Source organism: Pristiophorus japonicus, chromosome 15, assembly GCF_044704955.1.
Source record: "Pristiophorus japonicus isolate sPriJap1 chromosome 15, sPriJap1.hap1, whole genome shotgun sequence".
NCBI lineage: Eukaryota > Metazoa > Chordata > Chondrichthyes > Pristiophoridae > Pristiophorus > Pristiophorus japonicus.
In genome coordinates, this window is record NC_091991.1 from 44017261 (window position 1) to 44040175 (window position 22915).

Genomic DNA, 22915 nt, shown 5'->3' on the forward strand with positions numbered 1-22915 from the left:
AGAAGAGTTTCTTGTATATTTTTCATAATGTTCATTCTCATCTGTGTAGATGACTGAATTTGTAAATTTTTGTCTGATTACATGCATGTGAAGCACCTTGAGATGTTTTACTACTAAAGATGCTCTATAAATGCAAGTTGTTAATGATTTTTCTCCCCTACCCCTCCTCGTCTGAAGGAAGTAGTTCATGCCATGATTGCCAGTGGACTTTTAAACAGCAGGGCTCATCACAGAGCATGTTCGTATTCTCACTCAATCTGCAGTGGATGCCCCAACTGAGATTCTCGCCCCACTCCCTCCAAAGTCCTGAGATGCAAAGGGAAATTATACCGCCTCCTTACTCCGACGTGGATCTATTTTGTGTGTCAGTAAAAGTCACTCTTGAGGTCTCTGCATATTAGATGTATGATGTCAAGGAAGCATCTCGTAGACATTTTGCCCGTGACATTAACTTGGGTTAATACTTCAATAGTTTCTCCAAGTATCTTTTTCTTCCTGAAAGGAAATGTTTGACCATCACAGCACAGCTGAGATTGGCCACTCAACATTTGGAAAACCTTGGGCATAAACCCAAGATCCTCCACTCTTGGGTATAAGGAGGACAAACCTGAATGCTGAGTAGGAGGGAAAATTAAGAATGTTAGGGTAGGGGCCCAAAGTGATGGTTGAAGTCTTCCAGAGGGAAGGAGTATTGTGACTGAACAAGTAGCTGCCCATGGTTGAGCAGAAGACGAGAGTAGCCCAGTGTTGGAGGATCTTGGGAAGCAGGAGATCAATTTGAGGTGAGGCAAGGCCTTAGAGGTATTTGAAAACAAGAATGAGAAGCCAACTTGCTGGGACATGGGGAGACAATGGAGGTTGATGAGGACTGGAGTAACAGAAGTGCGGGACTTAGAATTTTGTACAAATTAAGGCAGGGGGCTGGCTCGAAGAGTGTTGAAGAATATAAGCTTTGAGGTGCTGATGGCATTGACTAGAGTTTTTGGAAGAGGGCTCTGTTGCAGAAGTGAAAATAAATGGTCAAGACCATAGGTGCTGATAGAAGTTGAAAAGGTTTAAGCTGGAGAAAGTTTTGGTTCATCCAGATTTTGATGTCAGAAGCAGTTGGAGAGTAGCAACAACCTTTGGAACAATGGAAGGGGAAGAGAGGTATAGTCAGGTGTCATTAGCATTGGAAATTGATCCCCTGTTTCCAGTGATGTAAATAAGTAGTATGTGAAGAGGAGTCCAAGGATGAACCCCTGGGGTACACGAGAGGTGACTGTGTGGGCAGAAGAGGTGAAGCGGGTGGAGTCAATGTAGTGCCTGAGTTGCAATTGTTATGATTGGAAGCAGGAGAGAGCAATGCCAGGAAGGTGGACTGCAGAGAAGACACATTGGAGGAAGATGCAGTGATCAACAATGTTGAAGATGCCAACATTGTCTAAGAGGGTAAGGAAGGACAGATAACCAAGGCCAAAACCACACAGGATGTTATTTATGATTTTGACTAGTACATTCTTAGTATGGTTGGTAGTCCAAAACCATTTTGGAGGCTCTCCAATTGAGTGAGGTGGGATCATAATTGCGAAGCAATGACCAGTTGCAGGAAAAGAATGTTAATAATGGAGTGGTTAGGAATTGTTTTTTTTTAAAAGGGGGTTAGAATGGTCTTGAAGGAGGTAGGGATTTAAGAAGGAATGGAGAGCGAGAAACTAAGGAGGAGAGAGACGAGCAGAAGCAAAGATGGAAAGGCACAAGTGAATGAGGAGACACTCCAAAGTGAAAGGTGTGGTCCAAGGATTCCAAGAAATGCAAAATAGTTCAGGAGTTGAGGAAAGATTGGATAGGCTGGGGTTTTCTTTGGACTAGAGGAGGCTGAGGGAAGACTTAATTGAGGGGCCTAGATAGAGTGGATAGGAAGGATTTATTTCACTTAGCAGTGAGGTCAATAACCAGGGTGCATAGATTTAAAGTAATTAGTAAAAGGGGAGTTGAGAATTTTTTCACCCAGATGGTGGTGGGGGTCTGTAACTCACTGCCTGAAAGGGTGGTAGAGGCAGAACCCCTCTGCTTTCAAAAGATACTTGGATATGCACTCGAAGTGCCGTAACATACAAGGCTATGGACCAGGAACTGGAAAGTGGGATTAGGCTGGATAGCTCTTTTGGCCAACACAGACACAATGAGCCAAATGGCTTCCTGTGAAGTAAATTTCTATGATTCTAGTATTTAATCATTAGGATTATCAGATATGGCCCACCCTCTAGTTATCACAAATATCCAGCCCAATGTTCAAAATGGTGGGACACCCCTATGCTCCAATGCACAGGGTATCTCTGTAAGTACTCAACTTTTAAGATTGAGCTGTTCATGGAATATCTGTTATTCAATTACAGATTAGCACCTCTGTCTATAAACGCAATTAGTCACACAGTAGAGGTCAACCTGGATTAACTGCTTAACAAAACCATTTAATTGATCTGAAAGAAAGGCCTGCATTTCTATAGCGCCTTCCACAACCTCAGGATGTCCTAAAGAAATTTACAGCTGTTGAAGTACATTTGAAGTATTGTCACCATCACGAAGATACTCTAATATCCTGGCCTCTTGAGCATCCCTGATTTTCATCACTCCACCATTGGTGGATGCCAAGGCCGTAAGTTCTGGAATTCTCTCCCTAAACCTCTCCACCTCGCTACCTGCCTTTCCTCCCTCTAGACGCTCTTTAAAACCTATCTGACCAATCTTTTGGTCATCTGCCCTAATATCTCCTTATGGACAAATTTTATTTTATAATGCTCCTGTGAAGTGCTTTGGGACATTTTACTAAGTTAAAGGCACTATATAAATACAAGAAGATGTTGTAGGAAATGCGTTGGCCAATTTGCACACAGCATGCTCCCACAACAGCAATGTGATAATGAACAGGTCATTTGTTTTAGTCATGTTGATTGAGGGATAAATATCGGCCAGGTCACCGGGGATAACTCCCGTGCTCTTTTTCAAATTAATGCCATGGGATCTTTTACGTCCACCTGAGAGAGCAGACGGAGCCTCGTTTTAACATCTCATTGGAACGGCGACACTTCCAACAGTGCAGCGCTTCGTGAGCACTGCACTGGAGTATCGGCCTAGATTTTTGTGCTCAAGTCTCTGGAGTGGGACTTGAACCCACAACCTTCTGACTATGTACATTTTTTAAACAAATTAAAATTTCAAATAACTGATAAAACAGGAACTAAGAGAATGTTAATTGTGCCTTAAATAGTGCTATAATTGTGTTAGAATATCAACTTTGCTGAAAATATTAAAATGTTCATTCATTTTTGAATAATGTACGGATCAATTTTATACATAGCACAATGAAACCTATAGTTCAATTTATATGCTATATTCAATTTATATTCAAATTTGTATGTTTCCGTCATGCCTCTGTAGAACTGTGCAATTCAGTTTTCTGTTAATACAAAGTATATGAGGAATGACGAAATTCTGTTTTTAATTGTTTTGGATGGTGTTGACTCTTAACTAGTGGGAAAATACGCAATATTTTACAATTCCCTACAATGCATTCTTTTTATATCAAGCAAAACTAAAATGATAAAACTTTTCAAGGGTTACTTTTTGAGTATGTGGAAACTGTAATTCACTGAAAGAAATTCCACTGTTATGCTGGAAGGAAGCTCCTTTTGTGACATACTTAAAAAAGATATTTGATGGAAAGTCAAGAAAAAAATCCCATAGCAACAACTCTACAAGTATCTCCACTCCAGTAGCAGTAATAATCAGACGGGGAGTTCCTCAATTTCAACAGGTTATCCACTTTGGTGGTAAAAACAGAGAGACAGACTATTATCTGAATGGTGACCAATTAGGAAAAGGGGAGGTGCAACGAGACCTGGGTGTCATGGTACATCAGTCATTGAAGGTTGGCATGCAGGTACAGCAGGCGGTTAAGAAAGCAAATAGCATGTTGGCCTTCATAGCGAGGGGATTTGAGTACAGGGGCAGGGAGGTGTTACTACAGTTGTACAGGGCCTTGGTGAGGCCACACCTGGAGTATTGTGTACAGTTTTGGTCTCCTAACTTGAGGAAGGACATTCTTGCTATTGAGAGAGTGCAGCGAAGGTTCACCAGACCGATTCCCGGGATGGCGAGACTGACATATCAAGAAAGACTGGATCAACTGGGCTTGTATTCACTGGAGTTCAGAAGAATGAGTGGGGATCTCATAGAAACGTTTAAAATTCTGACGGATTTAGACAGGTTAGATGCGGGAAGAATGTTCCCAATGTTGGGTAAGTCCAGAACCAGGGGTCACAGTCTAAGGGTAAGGGTTAAGCCATTTAGGACCGAGATGAGAAGAAACTTCTTCACCCAGAGAGTATGGAATTCTCTACCACAGAAAGTTGTTGAGGCCAATTCACTAAATATATTCAAAAAAGAGTTAGATGTAGTCCTTACTACTAGGGGATCAAGGGGTATGGTGAGAAAGCAGGAATGGGGTACTGAAGTTGCATGTTCAGCCATGAACTCATTGAATGGCGGTGCAGAATCAAAGGGCTGAATGGCTTACTCCTGCACCTATTTTCTAATCTAATCATTAAACATCAACCCGATTATACTTAAATAGTATTTATTGTGTATAACAAAGAACTGAAAGTATCTAATTTTTTTAAAGTTATTAAACTAGGTACAATATATCTTTTGATTAAGTGCACAAAGTTGGTGCTGTTTCCAATGCCAAAAGTTGATGAACTTGTAAGGACCATTTCAGTATGTAGAGGCAATATAACTAACAGTTACTTTCCTTTGGTCAGCAGTGACATAACAAGGCATGTACACAAAGCCCAGAGACTGACCTGTCTTTAGAAATATGAGGTTTCTGGAAACCTTGATCTATATTTCTGTGACGAATTATTATTTTCCAATAAGCCGAGGATTTTCCAATTCCACTCTGATGGTGGTTTTCATACTCTCGGCTGTTGGCTAAGCTCAGAGTTATGGACAAACTGCTGGGAGAAGAAAGTTTTGAAACTTTAAAAATGTGCTGCTGCTTTTGCTAGCCTCAATTATGTTTTTAAACTAGTCCCTTGTTTTAAAAAGCTTGAAATTAATAATTTTTGTATTACTGTAGCAAGGTAGCACACATACGAGTTAAAGTAGTTGATGCATAAACAGACATGCTAATTATTTGAAATAAAAACACAAAATGCTGGCACTACTCAGCAGGTCGGGCAGTATCTGTGGAGAGAGAAACAGTTAACGTTTCAGGTCAATGACCTTTCGTCAGAACTGGAAAAAGTTAGATTTTTAAGCAAGTGTGGAGGCAAGAGGGGAGGAAAGAACAAAAAGGAAGGTCTGTGACAGGGTGGAAGGCAGGAGTGATTAAATGACAAAAAGTATGATACTACAAAGCAAAAGGAGATGGTAATGGAACAAGTAAAGAAATAAAAGATGAATCTAGAAGAGGTGTAAATGGGAATGGCAAAATCATCAACAACTGTCATCTGAAAAAATAGGGGCAGAAGTTATGGTCTGAAATTGTTGAACTCGATGTCAAGTCCAGAAGCCTAATTAAAAGATGAGGTGCTGTTCCTTGAGCTTATGTTGAACTTCGTTAGAACAGTGCAAGAGGCCGTGGACTGAGAGATCAGTGTGGGAGTGGAACGGGAATTAGTGATAGGAGACCGGAAGCTTGGATGTTTACGGACTGAATGGAGGTGTTCTGCAAAGCGCACCCAATCTGCAATCTGCATTTGGTCTCCCCAATGTAGAGGAGACTGCATCATGAGCAGCGAATACAGTATACTAAATTGCAAGAAGTACAAGTAAATCGCTGTTTCACCTGGAAGGAATGTTTGGGGCCCGGGACAATGGGAAGGGAGTAGGTAAAAGGGAAGGTGTTGCATCTCCTGCGCTTGCATGGGAAGGTGACGTGGGAAGGGAAGGGCAGATTGCAGGTGATTGAGGAGTGGACAAGGGTGTCACGGAAGGAGCGGTCCCTTCAGAATGCTGGGAGGGGAAGATGTGATTGGTGGTGAGATCATGCTGGAGGTGGCGGAAATGGTGGAGGATCTGTTGAATGTGGAGGCTGGTGAGGTGAAAGGTGAGGAGAAGGGAAAGGGGGAAAGCAGGTGTGGGAAATGGAACGGACACGGTCGAGGGCCATGTCAATCACAGTAAAGAGGAATCCTCGGTTGAGGAAAAAGGCAGACATATTGGAAGCACTAGTATGGAAGGTGGCATCGTCAGAACAGATGTGACGGAGAAACTGGGAAAATGGAAGAGAGTCCATACAGGAAGCGGAGTGGCTGGAAGTGTCGTCCAGGTAGCTTTGGGAGTCGGTGGGCTTAAAGTGGATGTTTGTCAATAGCCTATCCCCAGAAATGGAGACCGAGAAGTCAAGGAAGGGAAGAGTCGGAATGGACCATGTGAAGGTGAGGGAAGGGTGGAAATTATAAGTAAAGTGAATGAAATTTTCCAGTTCAGGGCAAGAGCAGGAAACGGCACCAATACAGTCATCAATGTACCAGAAGAAGAGGTGAGGGAGGGGACCTGTTAATGGATTTTGGGAAGGAGGTACAGTAGAAACAGGCTGTGCGGGATTGGGGAACTGTGAGGTTGATGGCAGTGATAGGAAGATCTCCAGAGGAGCTGAGGTCAGTGACAGTCTTGGAAATGAGGGCTTGATGTTTGGTAGTGGGGTCACGATCTAGGAGGAGATGTCAGAGAGCTGCCGTTCAGCCTCCATAAGGTAGAGATCGGTTTGCCAAACAGTGCCACACTTGTCAACAGGTTTAATGACAATAGTGGGGTTGGATCTGAGAGAATGGAGTTCTGCAAGTTCAGAGGTAGGTAGGTTGGATGAGTGAGGGGAACAAAGAAATTGAGACTAATTATTTAACCAGCCTCCATCAATTTGACTTGTAGAAGTAAACCACTCGTTTCAATTTGTCTTCATAACCATACAAACAAAGCTGATTATTGAGTATTATCAATAGTTCTATGGTGTTAAAATTGGTATATGGATATTGAACTTTAACTGGTATGTGTGTGCTTTCAGTATTTAGATACATAACCCCAAGGTGGTTCTCCCTGGATCAGGAAGGTATATGCTTGCTTTTTTGGAAACAGGAGGTGGGTGGGGTGGCTTGACCCATCCACCTCCACGGAGGTGTGTGGGGGGCCTGACCCATCCACCTCCATGGCACGAACCTGGTATTGCAGTACTTCCAGGAATGGTGCAGTGGCTCTAGGCCTTTTGGCTAAGAGCATTGGCGCAGAGTGATCCTTGATGTGTGCAAGGTGACCTCTGGCGTTTGTGATTTGACAAAGAATTGGAACGATTGGCTACGAATTAAAAAAAATTAAAAAAAATTAGATACAAAGTAGAATGCTACAGTGAGGCGGGAGACTGGATCAGTTTATGAATGCTTTTTCTGGAGACTTTCCGACTTCTTCAGTGGCTAGACATTTGTCACCATTCCAGGGTCTGTGATGGAAAATAAATAAAAAGGTAAAAGAACAGGTTTCTAAAGAATAGTTTAAATATTTCAGCACTTTGCACCTGTGGGCAACATGGTGCCATCCAGTGTCCAGGTATACCGACCACAGGGAAGTGGAAGGTGGCCAAGGTTAGTGGGAAACTAGAAGATTGGGAACATTTTAAACGACAGCAAAGAATGACTAAGAAAGCAATAAAGAAAGGAAAGATAGATTACGAAAGTAAACTTGCGCAAAACATAAAAACAGATAGTAAAAGCTTTTACAGATCTATAAAACGGAAAAGAGTGACTAAAGTAAATGTTGGTCCCTTAGAAGATGAGAAGAGGGATTTAATAATGGGAAATGTGGAAATAGCTGAGACCTTAAACAATTATTTTGCTTCGGTCTTCACAGTGGAAGACACAAACACCAAGCCAAAAATTGCTGGTCACAGGAATATGGGAAGGGAGGACCTTGAGACAATCACTATCACTAGGGGGGTAGTGCTGGACAGGCTAATGGGACTCAAGGTAGTCAAGTCCCCTGGTCCTGATGAAATGCATTCCAGAGTATTAAAAGAGATGGCGGAAGTTATAGCAGATGCATTTGTTATAATCTACCAAAATTCTCTGGACTCTGGGGAGGTACCAGCGGATTGGAGAGCAGCTAATGTAACGCCTCTGTTTAAAAAAGGGGGCAGACAAAAGGCAGGTAACTATAGGCCGGTTAGTTTAACATCTGTAGTGGGGAAAATGCTTGAAGCTATCATTAAGGAAGAAATAGCGGGACATCTAGATAGGAATAGTGCAATCAAGCAGACGCAACATGGATTCATGAAGGGGAAATTATGTTTAACTAATTTACTGGAATTCTTTGAGGATATAACGAGCATGGTGGATAGAGGTGTACCGATGGATGTGGTGTATTTAGATTTCCAAAAGGCATTCGATAAGGTGCCACACAAAAGGTTACTGCAGAAGATAAAAGTACGCGGAATCAGAGGAAATGTATTAGCATGGATAGAGAATTGGCTGGGCTAACAGAAAGCAGAGAGTCGGGATAAATGGGTCCTTTTCGGGTTGGAAATCGGTGGTTAGTAGTGTGCCACAGGGATCGGTGCTGGGACCACAACTGTTTACAATATACATAGCTGACCTGGAAGAGGGGATAGAGTGTAGTGTAACAAAATTTGCAGATGACACAAAGATTAGTGGGCAAGCGGGTTGTGTAGACACAGAGAGGCTGCAAAGAGATTTAGATAGGTTAAGCGATTGGACTAAAGTTTGGCAGATGGAATACAATGTCGGAAAATGTGAGGTCATCCACTTTGGAAAAAAAAACAGTAAAAGGGAATATTATTTGAATGGGGAGAAATTACAACATGCTGCGGTGCAGAGGGACCTGGGGGTCCTTGTGCATGAAACTCTTTTGAGTTTACCTGCGAAAACATAAAACATTAAAGAGTGCCACCCGACCTGGGTGACACTCCAGACATTTACAAGGCCCTTTTTTTTCCCCCCCATTTTTTTTTTGTGTTTTTCTTTTTTTTTTTTTTGGGCACTAAATTCACAATTTTCCCCAGTGCCCCCTATAAAAGGGAAGGGGGACACTAAAAGCACCGGCAATTAAAACAAATTAAACTTAAAAAACGTAAAATCAAATTAAAATTTGGTTGCCGGGCGTGATGATGCACTCCAGTCCCTCCGGTGCCCACCTCTCGCGGAAGGCCGCGAGCGTACCGGTGGACACCGCGTGCTCCATCTCCAAGGACACCCTGGACCGGATGTAAGAGCGGAAGAGAGGCAGGCAGTCAGGTTGAACAACCCCCTCGACCGCCCGCTGCCTGGACCGGCTGATGGCACCCTTGGCCGTGCCCAGGAGCAGTCCTACGAGGAGGCCTTCGGACCTACCCGCTCCCCTCCGCACAGGGTGCCCAAAGATCAGGAGAGTGGGACTGAAGTGCAGCCAGAATTTCAGGAGCAGCCCCTTCAAATAGTGGAACAGGGGCTGCAACCTTGTGCATTCAATAAAAACATGGAACACGGACTCCTCCAGACCGCAGAAATTGCAGGCGGCCTGGGAGTCCGTGAACCGGCTTTAAAATTTATTGCACGGCACTGCTCCGTGCACCACCCTCCAGGCCAAGTCCCCGATGAATAGTGGGAGGACCCCTGCGTAGAGTGCCCTCCATCGGGGACCCCCGCCTCCTCCGGACGGCAAGATGGTACGCCATGGCGTGTCCGGACGGCCGTCGAGGATGGCAAAGTTGAGGGTGTGCAGGAGCAGCCCATACAGGAAACCCCTCCGCGCGGAACTGAAAGGCACGGAGGGGATTTCCCCGAGGCGGCTCAAGTTGTGAGGCGCCGGCCCCCGAGGGAGGTTCCGGGGTTTGGCGCCGATGAGGAATTCCGTCCGGACGGGGGTCAGTTCGGACGGGATCTCCCCCCGTGCTTGAGCCTCCTCGATGCACCTAACGGAGTCAGGGCCCAGAGCTGTTTTTAGCGACTCGATGGCATCGGCTGCGTGGCGGACGTTGGCAGAATTTAGGCGCCGCGCCAGCGTGTCTGGCGCCATCCAGCCCGCTCCTCCGCCATCGAGCAGGTCCCTGACCCTGGTCACCTCACCAGCCACAGCCCTCTCTTCCGACCGCCACATAAAGCCTCGGCCGTGGAGGTACGGATTCCCGAGCAGCGGTTCCTGCAGGACGGCCGCCACTCCAGCCGGCGGAGAGCTGCGCTTGGTGGAGACTTTGTTCCAGACCCTGATGAGTTCCCTGTAAAAGACAGGCAGCTCCCGGAGGGCGGTCCTGGCACCCCCCAAGTTCACAAACAGGAGCTGCGTGTCATAATTGAGGTCGAGCTGCTGGCGGAAGAAATACCTCGCCAGAGCGCACCACCTAGGAGGGGGCTCGACGTAAAGGTATCTCTGCAGGGTCTGAAGACGGAAAGTCGCGAGCTGGGCGCTGACGCACACCAACGACTGACCGCCCTCCTCAAGCGGGAGACTCAAGACCGCGGCAGAGACCCAGTGCTTCCTGTTGTTCCAGAAGAAGTCCACCAGCTTCTTCTGTATCTTGGCGACAAACGCAGGGGGAGGGGTCAAAGTGACCAGCCGGTACCACAGCATTGCGGCCACCAGCTGGTTTATGACTAGCGCTCGACCCCTGTAGGACAGCACTCGGAGCAGTCCTGTCCAGCGCCCTAGGCGAGCGGCGACCTTGGCCTCCAGCTCCTGCCAGTTCGCCGGCCAGGCTCCCTCGTCGGGGCTAAGGTAGACTCCCAGATAGAGGAGATGGGTCGTGCTCCAGGCAAAAGGCCTGAGCTCCTCCGGCAGGGAGTCCACCCGCCACTGACCCACCAGGAGTCCGGAACATTTCTCCCAGTTGATCCTGGCGGAGGACGCGGCCGAGTAAATCTCCTGGCACTCACGCATCCTCCGCAGGTCAGCGGGATCCTCTATCGCGAGGAGCACGTCATCGGCGTAAGCCGAGAGGACGACCTCCACGCCCGGCCCTTGCAGAGCCAGTCCCGTCAACCTCGTCCGCAAGAGGCGCAGGAAAGGCTCCACGCAAACGGCGTATAACTGGCCGGACATGGGGCATCCCTGGCGCACCCCTCTCCTAAAGCGAAGGGGCGCCGTCAAGGACCCGTTAACCTTAATCAGACACTCCGCGGCGGCGTACAAAAGTCGGATCCGGGCGACGAAATGCGTCCCGAACCCGAAAGCGCGCAGAGTTCCGAGCAGATAGTCGTGATCCACCCTGTCGAACGCCTTCTCTTGGTCGAGGGATAGGAAGGCGACCGACAGACCAGCCTCCTGGGAACAATGGATGAGGTCCCGGACCAGATGGATGTTATCGTGGATTGTCCGGCCCGGGACCGTGTATGACTGGTCGGGGTGGATCATGTGGTCCAGCACGGCACCAAGGCGAGCAGACATCGCCCTGGCGAAGATTTTGTAGTCCGTGCTGAGGAGGGAGACCGGGCGCCAGTTCTTGAGGCGGAGATCGTCCTTCTTAGGCAGCAGGACGATGACTGCCCTGCGCCAAGAGAGGGGCATCTCCCCGGTCGCCAGACTTTCCCCCAGGACCCGCGCGTAGTCGCTCCCCAGGACGTCCCAGAACGCCCTGTGGAACTCCACGGTCAGCCCGTCCAGCCCCGGGGATTTTCCCCTCGAGAGCCGGGCGAGGGCACCGGTCAGCTCCGCCAGGCTTAGCGGAGCTTCCAGATTTTCGGCGCCCTCCGGGCCGACCTTCGGCAGGTCCTCCCACAAAACTCTACGCGCTTCCTCGCTGGACGGATCCGGAGAGAACAGAGCCCCGTAATATTCACGGACCCTGTTGTTGACGCCCTCCGGATCCGAGACGAGAGAGCCGTCGTCGGCCAGCAGCGTCAAGAGCTGCTTATGGACACTCTGCCTTTTTTCCAGCGAGTAGAAGAAGGGGGAGCCGCGGTCCAGATCCCGCAGGAACCGGATCCGCGACCTCACGAACGCGCCTCGGGACCCGACGAGCTGCAGGTCCTTCAGCGCGGCCTTCTTCGCTTCGTACACCGTCTGCAGGGCCGGGCCCTGGACGACTTGACCGAGACGGGCTTCCAGGTCGAGCACCTCTTTTTCTAGGCGCCCGACTCTGGCCGCCCGCCTCTTGGTCGACCCCCTCGCGTACTCTTGACAGAAGACGCGGACGTGAGCCTTGCCCACGTCCCACCATAGCCTCAAGGAGGGGAAGCCCCCCTGCTTCCTTCTCCAGTCGGACCAGAATCGACAGAACGAGTCCTGGAACCGCACGTCCTCCAGCAGCCGGTTGTTAAAGTGCCAGTACGCGGACCCCGTCCTCGCGCGGAGCGAAGCGAGCTCCGCCCACACCAGGTGGTGGTCCGAACACGGCACCGGCCGCATGGAGGCCGCCGGGACGCAGGAAACGTACGCCCGAGACACGTAAAGGCGGTCGACTCTAGACCATCCTACTCCAGGCCTCACCCAAGTAAAGGCGCTGGAGTCGGGGTGGAGATTTCGCCAGACGTCCACCAAGTCGAAGGACCCGACCAGGTCCCTCAACTTCTCCATCGCCGTCATGCACTGCGGGGCACCGGAGCGGTCCCTCGCCTCGAGGGTGCAGTTAAAATCCCCCCCGAGGACAATGCAGTCGCCGACGTCGACGGAGCCAAGAAGAGCGGACACCTCTTCAAAGAAGCGCGTTTGCTGCGGGCCGGGATGAGGGGCGTACACGTTCACGAGATGGAGCGGCACGTCCCCCAGGCGAACCGTTACGTGCAGCAAGCGGCCTGGCACGGGCTCCTCGACCCCCAAGATCTCCGGCTGAAAATGCGGGCCCAGCAAGATGGCCACCCCACTAGAAATGGCGGTGAGGTGGCTCATGCGGACCTCTCCTTGCCATTCCAGGAGCCACGTGGCTTCGTCTCCCGGAACGGTGTGGGTTTCTTGCAGGAAGCACACCGCATATTTCCCCTCCCGCAGGAGCGAAAAATTGTCAAATCTACGGCGTGCCCCTCTGCCGCCGTTGATGTTGAGGCTGGCTATGGTTATCTTCATGGCAAAAGCATAGTGCAACCTCTACCTTAACCTATTGTGGGGGAGGGAGCGGAGTCTTTTGTTGAACTCTGCTCCCTCCGCAGCCCAGCGAGGAGTCCCTCGAGCTCGCGCAGCTCAAGGTGCTGCTCCTTTGTCAAGGGCCCGCCCGCGGCCAAGGTTTTAACGGCGGCGCGGACGGACCCCTTGATCAGCTCCGGCTCGGACCATTTTTCCAGGGCCAGTCGGGCTTGGTCGCGGCGACCCCGGCTCTGGGCCAAAAAGTCCCGGAGTTCCTTTGCAGGAATGAGGAGGGCCTCAGCGGCGGCCGCGAGCAGATCCACCGCCTCACTGGCGGTGGTCTCTAGGTCTTCACCCGCGTCCCCCACCGAGTCCCCGTCCTCCTCCGGGAGGTGGCCGCCAGCAGCCGGCCCATCGACCGCACAAGGTACGGCAAATGACCCGGCCGCTCCAACCGGCCCTGGCACTGCCCCGATCCCACCCCCAGGATCGTCGGCAGAGGAGTCCCCACTGGGCTCTTTTAAAAATGGTGCCGGGTCGGGAAATGACAGCGGAAGGGGTTCCCCCTCCGCCCCAGGAACCGGAGAACAAGGAGAGACCCGGCCATAGGAGATCCCCAGGCTCCCCAAGTGCTCCAGCTCCAAAGTAAGAGGCGAGGGTGGGTGTTCCTCCCCCTCCCCAGCATCTACAGTTTCATTAAAAACAGTAAATTGTGTTTCTGCCGGGTCGAGCGTCTCCCGGGGGAAGTTGGGTATTGGCTGGGCGGGCTCAGGTTCGGCCTTTTCGGCCTCGCCCGCCTCAGTCCCCGGGACGCCCGGCCCGGCGGCTACGCATTCCTCCGCGGTCCCCACGCCCACCACGACAGGCAGATCTTCCACTCCATCCCCGGGAGGCAGAGGCTGGGCAGCCTCAACTGTTTCACCCTCCCCGGGGACAGACTCCTCCCGCCTACGGCGCTGCTTGGGGGCGCTGGTTGGGGACGCGGGACACGCGGCGGGCACCAACTCCTCCACGGAGGGATGTTGTTCCCCCTCCGTCTCATCGGAGCCGTGCCTCCTTTTGTTCCTGGGGGCGCGCGGAGGCAGGGAGACCCCCATGTCTGCCGAGGCCTCCCGCTCCGCCCCCCCCTTTTCCTTTTCTTGCCCGCGCCCGGGCCCCTCTGTGGTGTTGTTCAAAGGCTCGGGCACGGGCTCGGGGCACCACGCGCTCGCCGGTGACTGGGTTGGGCTGAGCGCGGTGGTCAAATTATCTGGCGCACCGAGGGGACCCGCCTCTAGATGTTTTGCCTTCTTCCGCGCCTTCTTTCCGGTCGGACGCTCTCCCTCCCCCCCGCCGGAGGCCCTGAAAACAAAGGCCTCCGACGATGCCCGCGCACCCATGGCTCCCGGCACGCGGACGCAACTAGGGGGAGGGGTGGCGGCGGCGCCAGCCTTGGCCGCCTTCGGTGGTTTGGCGGCCTTGGAGGCGGGGCAGTTCTTGCGAACGTGCCCCACCTCCCTGCAGGCATGGCACCGCACGCCGTCCGACGTCCAGAAGACGCGGTAGGCAGTCCCCTCGTGCACCACATTAAAATTCCCCTCCGTCGTGTCCTCCCGCGCCAGCCGGACAAAGAGCTGGCGGCGGAAGGAGAACACGTGGCGCAGGCTGTTCTCCCTGAGGCCGAGCGGTATGGGGTTGATCCCCGACCTTACCTCCCCCAGTTGGTGTAGGTGAGGGAGGAGGAGCTCAGCGGGAACAAAGGGCGGGACGTTTGAAATGATGACCCTCTGCGCGGTGGCCTCGAGAGGGTCCACCGGCAGGAACGTCCCGCCCACCGTGAGCCCCTTTTCAAGGGCCAGGGACACCGCCCGCTCCGACCCCAGGAAGAACACGGCCTTCCCAGACATCTTGGAGGCTGCGACAATGGCCGAGGGGCCGACTACCCCAGCCATCGCCCGCACGCACTCCTCGATGGTCATTGTGGGGTGAGTGTAGCTCTTGACCCCGTGTTTTTTAGTAATGAGTCTGAAAGGTGGCAGGGCAGCGGGTGGCGCAGGAGGGGCCGTGGAAGCGGTTGCCACCTGCGCATACGTCCTTGCTGGCCCTGCCACCGGCGTGGATGGGGTCGCCATCACGGGGTCCCTTTAAGGGCTACACCCACCCCAAAGTCACAGGCCTTAATGGTCTTTAATGGCCTCGTATATTAACTGAGCAGAGGAGCCCTTAACGAGGCACCTCTCCCCTCGTTGACAATTGGGGAGAGGCCTTGCTCCCTCTGCTCAGTTGTCTTAATTGGGTTTTGTTTTTTAAAATTAGGAAGAAAAGGGGCCTCAGAGAGAGAGGGGAGAAACAGAGGGTAACGGAGAAAGAGAGAGGGGGGTGGGAAGGGGGGGGGGGTGCGAGGGCAGGTCTCTCCTCGCAGCTGTGGGTGGGTGCACTCCCCAGATGGCAAAACACACAGAAAACACAGTCTTTGGGGTGGTCTTCAGGTGGGGGGAGAAGATGTCTTCACCTGGGGGAGCTGGAGCCACCAGGCACACAATCCTAAACGATCTTTAATTGGGTGATTAATGAAAATCTTCAGCCTGGTAGCTCCAGCTATCCCAGGCTAGGCAATTGGGGGGGGGGTGGGGGGGGTTCCAATTGTGGGGGGGGCCCAGTTGTAAGCAAGGCCCCCACACACACTACCACACACACACACACCCCCCGCGATGTTCCGGCCCTCAGTGGTCTTCTTTCCTCCCCCCACCGATACAACAAAGTCTGTTTGGGGAAATGCACCCACACCCACCTGTAGAATGTAGAGTCTCCCTCCTTCCACACTGGATGTTGTTGGTCTTTTCCCCCTCTCTCCAACTCCTTGCAGAATGGTAAAAAGATATTTAAAGTTTTCTGTTCTCCTCCTCTCCCTCTGGATGAAAGTTGGTGTTGAAGCCCCTTTCTTCCTTCTCTTCCTGGGCTGGTCTCAGGGCTCTCCAGGCAGGAGCTCAAGTTGCTAGCTCCTTCTCTCACTGCTCACAGCTCCAACTGAGCAGGACACGCCTCTACTGCTCTACGATTGGTTCCTTGTGCATGAAACTCTTTTGAGTTCACCTGTGAAAACATAAAAACAATAAACGGTGCCACCCGACCTGGGTGACACTCCAGACATTTTCAAGGCCCTTTTTTTCCCCCCTTTTTTTTTGTGGTTTTTTTGTGTGTTTTTCTTTTTTTTTTTTTGGTTTTTTTTTTTGGGCACTAAAATCACAATTTTCCCCAGTGCCCCCTATAAAAGGGAAGGGGGACACTAAAAGCACCGGCAATTAAAACAAATTAAACTTTAAAACGTAAAATCAAATTAAAATTTGGTTGCCGGGCGTGATGATGCACTCCAGTCCCTCCGGTGCCCACCTCTCGCGGAAGGCCGCGAGCGTACCGGTGGACACCGCGTGCTCCATCTCCAAGGACACCCTGGACCGGATGTAAGAGCGGAAGAGAGGCAGGCAGTCAGGTTGAACGACCCCCTCGACCGCCCGCTGCCTGGACCGGCTGATGGCACCCTTGGCCGTGCCCAGGAGCAGTCCTACGAGGAGGCCTTCGGACCTACCCGCTCCCCTCCGCACAGGGTGCCCAAAGATCAGGAGAGTGGGACTGAAGTGCAGCCAGAATTTCAGGAGCAGCCCCTTCAAATAGTGGAACAGGGGCTGCAACCTCGTGCATTCAATAAAAACATGGAACACGGACTCCACCAGACCGCAGAAATTGCAGGCGGCCTGGGAGTCCGTGAACCGGCTTAAAAATTTATTGCACGGCACTGCTCCGTGCACCACCCTCCAGGCCAAGTCCCCGATGAATAGTGGGAGGACCCCTGCGTAGAGTGCCCTCCATCGGGGACCCCCGCCTCCTCCGGACGGCAAGATGGTACGCCATGGCGTGTCCGGACGGCCGGCGAGGATGGCAAAGTTGAGGGTGTGCAGGAGCAGCCCGTACAGGAAACCCCTCCGCGCGGAACTGAAAGGCACGGAGGGGATTTCCCCGAGGCGGCTCAAGTTGTGAGGCGCCGGCCCCCGAGGGAGGTTCCGGGGTTTGGCGCCGATGAGGAATTCCGTCCGGACGGGGGTCAGTTCGGACGGGATCTCCCCACGTGCTTGAGCCTCCTCGATACACCTAACGGAGTCAGGGCCCAGAGCTGTTTTTAGCGACTCGATGGCATCGGCCGCGCGGCGGACGTTGGCAGAATTTAGGCGCCGCGCCAGCGTGACTGGCGCCATCCAGCCCGCTCCTCCGCCATCGAGCAGGTCCCTGACCCTGGTCACCTCACCAGCCACAGCCCTCTCTTCCGACCGCCACATAAAACCTCGGCCGTGGAGGTACGGATTCCCGAGCAGCGGCTCCTGCAGGACGGCCGCCACTCCAGCCGGTGGAGAGCTGCGCTTGGTGGAGACTTTGTTCCAGACCCTGATGAGTTCCCTGTAAAAGACAGGCAGCTCCCGGAGGGCGGTCCTGGCACCCCCCAAGTTCACAAACAGGAGCTGCGTGTCATAATTGAGGTCGAGCTGCTGGCGGAAGAAATACCTCGCCAGAGCACACCACCTAGGAGGGGGCTCGACGTAAAGGTATCTCTGCAGGGTCTGAAGACGGAAAGTCGCGAGCTGGGCGCTGACGCACACCAACGACTGACCGCCCTCCTCAAGCGGGAGACTCAAGACCGCGGCAGAGACCCAGTGCTTCCTGTTGTTCCAGAAGAAGTCCACCAGCTTCTTCTGTATCTTGGCGACAAACGCAGGGGGAGGGGTAAAAGTGACCAGCCGGTACCACAGCATTGCGGCCACCAGCTGGTTTATAACTAGCGCTCGACCCCTGTAGGACAGCACTCGGAGCAGTCCTGTCCAGCGCCCTAGGCGAGCGGCGACCTTGGCCTCCAGCTCCTGCCAGTTCGCCGGCCAGGCTCCCTCGTCGGGGCTAAGGTAGACTCCCAGATAGAGGAGATGGGTCGTGCTCCAGGCAAAAGGCCTGAGCTCCTCCGGCAGGGAGTCCACCCGCCACTGACCCACCAGGAGTCCGGAACATTTCTCCCAGTTGATCCTGGCGGAGGACGCGGCCGAGTAAATCTCCTGGCACTCACGCATCCTCCGCAGGTCAGCGGGATCCTCTACCGCGAGGAGCACGTCATCGGCGTAAGCCGAGAGGACGACCTCCACGCCCGGCCCTTGCAGAGCCAGTCCCGTCAACCTCGTCCGCAAGAGGCGCAGGAAAGGCTCCACGCAAACGGCGTATAACTGGCCGGACATGGGGCATCCCTGGCGCACCCCTCTCCTAAAGCGAAGGGGCGCCGTCAAGGACCCGTTAACCTTAATCAGACACTCTGCGGCGGCGTACAAAAGTCGGATCCGGGCGACGAAATGCGTCCCGAACCCGAAAGCGCGCAGAGTTCCGAGCAGATAGTCGTGATCCACCCTGTCGAACGCCTTCTCTTGGTCGAGGGATAGGAAGGCGACCGACAGACCAGCCTCCTGGGAGCAATGGATGAGGTCCCGGACCAGATGGATGTTGTCGTGGATCGTCCGGCCCGGGACCGTGTATGACTGGTCGGGGTGGATCATGTGGTCCAGCACGGCACCGAGGCGAGCAGACATCGCCCTGGCGAAGATTTTGTAGTCCGTGCTGAGGAGGGAGACCGGGCGCCAGTTCTTAAGGAGGCGGAGATCGCCCTTCTTAGGCAGCAGGACGATGACTGCCCTGCGCCAAGAGAGGGGCATCTCCCCGGTCGCCAGACTTTCCCCCAGGACCCGCGCGTAGTCGCTCCCCAGGACGTCCCAGAACGCCCTGTGGAACTCCACGGTCAGCCCGTCCAGCCCCGGGGATTTTCCCCTCGAGAGCCGGGCGAGGGCACCGGTCAGCTCCGCCAGGCTTAGCGGAGCTTCCAGATTTTCGGCGCCCTCCGGGCCGACCTTCGGCAGGTCCTCCCACAAAACTCTACGCGCTTCCTCGCTGGACGGATCCGGAGAGAACAGAGCCCCGTAATATTCACGGACCCTGTTGTTGACGCCCTCCGGATCCGAGACGAGAGAGCCGTCGTCGGCCAGCAGCGTCAAGAGCTGCTTACGGACACTCTGCCTTTTTTCCAGCGAGTAGAAGAAGGGGGAGCCGCGGTCCAGATCCCGCAGGAACCGGATCCGCGACCTCACGAACGCGCCTCGGGACCCGACGAGCTGCAGGTCCTTCAGCGCGGCCTTCTTCGCTTCGTACACCGTCCGCAGGGCCGGGTCCCGGACGACTTGACCGAGACGGGCTTCCAGGTCGAGCACCTCTTTTTCTAGGCGCCCGACTCTGGCCGCCCGCCTCTTGGTCGACCCCCTCGCGTACTCTTGACAGAAGACGCGGACGTGAGCCTTGCCCACGTCCCACCATAGCCTCAAGGAGGGGAAGCCCCCCTGCTTCCTTCTCCAGTCGGACCAGAATCGACGGAACGAGTCCTGGAACCGCACGTCCTCCAGCAGCCGGTTGTTAAAGTGCCAGTACGCGGACCCCGTCCTCGCGCGGAGCGAAGCGAGCTCCGCCCACACCAGGTGGTGGTCCGAACACGGCACCGGCCGCATGGAGGCCGCCGGGACGCAGGAAACGTACGCCCGAGACACGTAAAGGCGGTCGACTCTAGACCATCCAACTCCAGGCCTCACCCAAGTAAAGGCGCTGGAGTCGGGGTGGAGATTTCGCCAGACGTCCACCAAGTCGAAGGACCCGACCAGGTCCCTCAACTTCTCCATCGCCGTCATGCACTGCGGGGCACCGGAGCGGTCCCTCGCCTCGAGGGTGCAGTTAAAATCCCCCCCGAGGACAATGCAGTCGCCGACGTCGACGGAGCCAAGAAGAGCGGACACCTCTTCAAAGAAGCGCGTCTGCTGCGGGCCGGGATGAGGGGCGTACACGTTCACGAGATGGAGCGGCACGTCCCCCAGGCGAACCGTTACGTGCAGCAAGCGGCCTGGCACGGGCTCCTCGACCCCCAAGATCTCCGGCTGAAAATGCGGGCCCAGCAAGACGGCCACCCCACTAGAAATGGCGGTGAGGTGGCTCATGCGGACCTCTCCTTGCCATTCCAGGAGCCATGTGGCTTCGTCTCCCGGAACGGTGTGGGTTTCTTGCAGGAAGCACACCGCATATTTCCCCTCCCGCAGGAGCGAAAAATTGTCAAATCTACGGCGTGCCCCTCTGCCGCCGTTGATGTTGAGGCTGGCTATGGTTATCTTCATGGCAAAAGCATAGTGCAACCTCTACCTTAACCTATTGTGGGGGAGGGAGCGGAGTCTTTTGTTGAACTCCGCTCCCTCCGCAGCCCAGCGAGGAGTCCCTCGAGCTCGCGCAGCTCAAGGTGCTGCTCCTTTGTCAAGGGCCCGCCCGCGGCCAAGGTTTTAACGGCGGTGCGGACAGACCCCTTGATCAGCTCTGGCTCGGACCATTTTTCCAGGGCCAGTCGGGCTTGGTCGCGGCGACCCCGGCTCTGGGCCAAAAAGTCCCGGAGTTCCTTTGCAGGAATGAGGAGGGCCTCAGCGGCGGCCGCGAGCAGATCCACCGCCTCACTGGCGGTGGTCTCTAGGTCTTCACCCGCGTCCCCCACCGAGTCCCCGTCCTCCTCCGGGAGGTGGCCGCCAGCAGCCAGCCCATCGACCGCACAAGGTACGGCAAATGAACCGGCCGCTCCAACCGGCCCTGGCACTGCCCCGATCCCACCCCCAGGATCGTCGGCAGAGGAGTCCCCACTGGGCTCTTTTAAAAATGGTGCTGGGTCGGGAAATGACAGCGGAAGGGGTTCCCCCTCCGCCCCAGGAACCGGAGAACAAGGAGAGACCCGGCCATAGGAAATCCCCAGGCCCTCCAAGTGCTCCAGCTCCAAAGTAAGGGGCGAGGGTGGGTGTTCCTCCCCTTCCCCGCTGCCACCCCCCGGCCCAGCATCTACAGTGTCATTAAAACCAATAAATTGTTTTTCTGCCGGGTCGAGCGACTCCCGGGGGAAGTTGGATAATAGCTGGGCGGGCTCAGGTTCGGCCTTTTTGGCCCCGCCCGCCTCGGTCCCCGGGACGCTCGACCCGGCGGCTACGCATTCTTCCACTGGCCCCACGCCCCCCACGACAGGCAGATCTTCTATGCCCTCCCCAGGAGGCAGCGGCTGGGCAGCCTCGACTGCCTCACCCTCCCCGGGGACAGACTCCTCGCGCCTGCAGCGCAATTTGGGAGCGCTGGTGGGGGACGCGGGACACGCGGCGGGCACCGACTCCTCCACGGAGGGATGTTGTTCCCCCTCCGTCTCATCGGAGCCGCGCCTCCTTTTGTTCCTGGGGGCGCGCGGAGGCAGGGAGACCCCCATGTCTGCCGAGGCCTCCCGCTCCGCCCCCCCCTTTTCCTTTTCTTGCCCGCGCCTGGGCCCCTCTGTGGTGTTATTCAAGGGCCCGGGCACGGGCTCGGGGCACCACGCGCTCGCCGGTGACTGGGTTGGGCTGAGCGCGGTGGTCAAATTATCTGGCGCACTTAGGGGACCCGCCTCTAGATGTTTCTTCTTGTTCCGCGCCTTCTTTCCGCTCGGACGCTCTCCCTCCCCCCCGCCGGAGGCCCTGAAAACAAAGGCCTCCGACGATGCCCGCGCACCCATGGCTCCCGGCACGCGGACGCAACTAGGGGGAGGGGTGGCGGCGGCGCCAGCCTTGGCCGCCTTCGGTGGTTTGGCGGCCTTGGAGGCGGGGCAGTTCTTACGAACATGCCCCACCTCCCTGCAGGCATGGCACCGCACGCCGTCCGACGTCCAGAAGACGCGGTAGGCAGTCCCCTCGTGCACCACATTAAAATTCCCCTCCGTCGTGTCCTCCCGCGCCAGCCGGACAAAGAGCTGGCGGCGGAAGGAGAACACGTGGCGCAGGCTGTTCTCCCTGAGGCCGAGCGGTATGGGGTTGATCCCCGACCTTACCTCCCCCAGTTGGTGTAGGTGAGGGAGGAGGAGCTCAGCGGGAACAAAGGGCGGGACGTTTGAAATGATGACCCTCTGCGCGGTGGCCTCGAGAGGGTCCACCGGCAGGAACGTCCCGCCCACCGTGAGCCCCTTTTCAAGGGCCAGGGACACCGCCCGCTCCGACCCCAGGAAGAACACGGCCTTCCCAGACATCTTGGAGGCTGCGACAATGGCCGAGGGGCCGACTACCCCAGCCATCGCCCGCACGCACTCCTCGATGGTCATTGTGGGGTGAGTGTAGCTCTTGACCCCGTGTTTTTTAGTAATGAGTCTGAAAGGTGGCAGGGCAGCGGGTGGCGCAGGAGGGGCCGTGGAAGCGGTTGCCACCTGCGCATACGTCCTTGCTGGCCCTGCCACCGGCGTGGATGGGGTCGCCATCACGGGGTCCCTTTAAGGGCTACACCCACCCCAAAGTCACAGGCCTTAATGGTCTTTAACGGCCTCGTATATTAACTGAGCAGAGGAGCCCTTAACGAGGCACCTCTCCCCTCGTTGACAATTGGGGAGAGGCCTTGCTCCCTCTGCTCAGTTGTCTTAATTGGGTTTTGTTTTTTTTAAAATTTGGAAGAAAAGGGGCCTCAGAGAGAGAGGGGAGAAACAGAGGGTAACGGAGAAAGAGAGAGGGGGGTGGGAAGGGGGGGGGGTGCGAGGGCAGGTCTCTCCTCGCAGCTGTGGGTGGGTGCACTCCCCAGATGGCAAAACACACAGAAAACACAGTCTTTGGGGTGGTCTTCAGGTGGGGGGAGAAGATGTCTTCACCTGGGGGAGCTGGAGCCACCAGGCACACAATCCTAAACGATCTTTAATTGGGTGATTAATGAAAATCTTCAGCCTGGTAGCTCCAGCTATCCCAGGCTAGGCAATTGGGGGGGGGGGGTGGGGGGGGTTCCAATTGTGGGGGGGGCCCAGTTGTAAGCAAGGCCCCCACACACACTA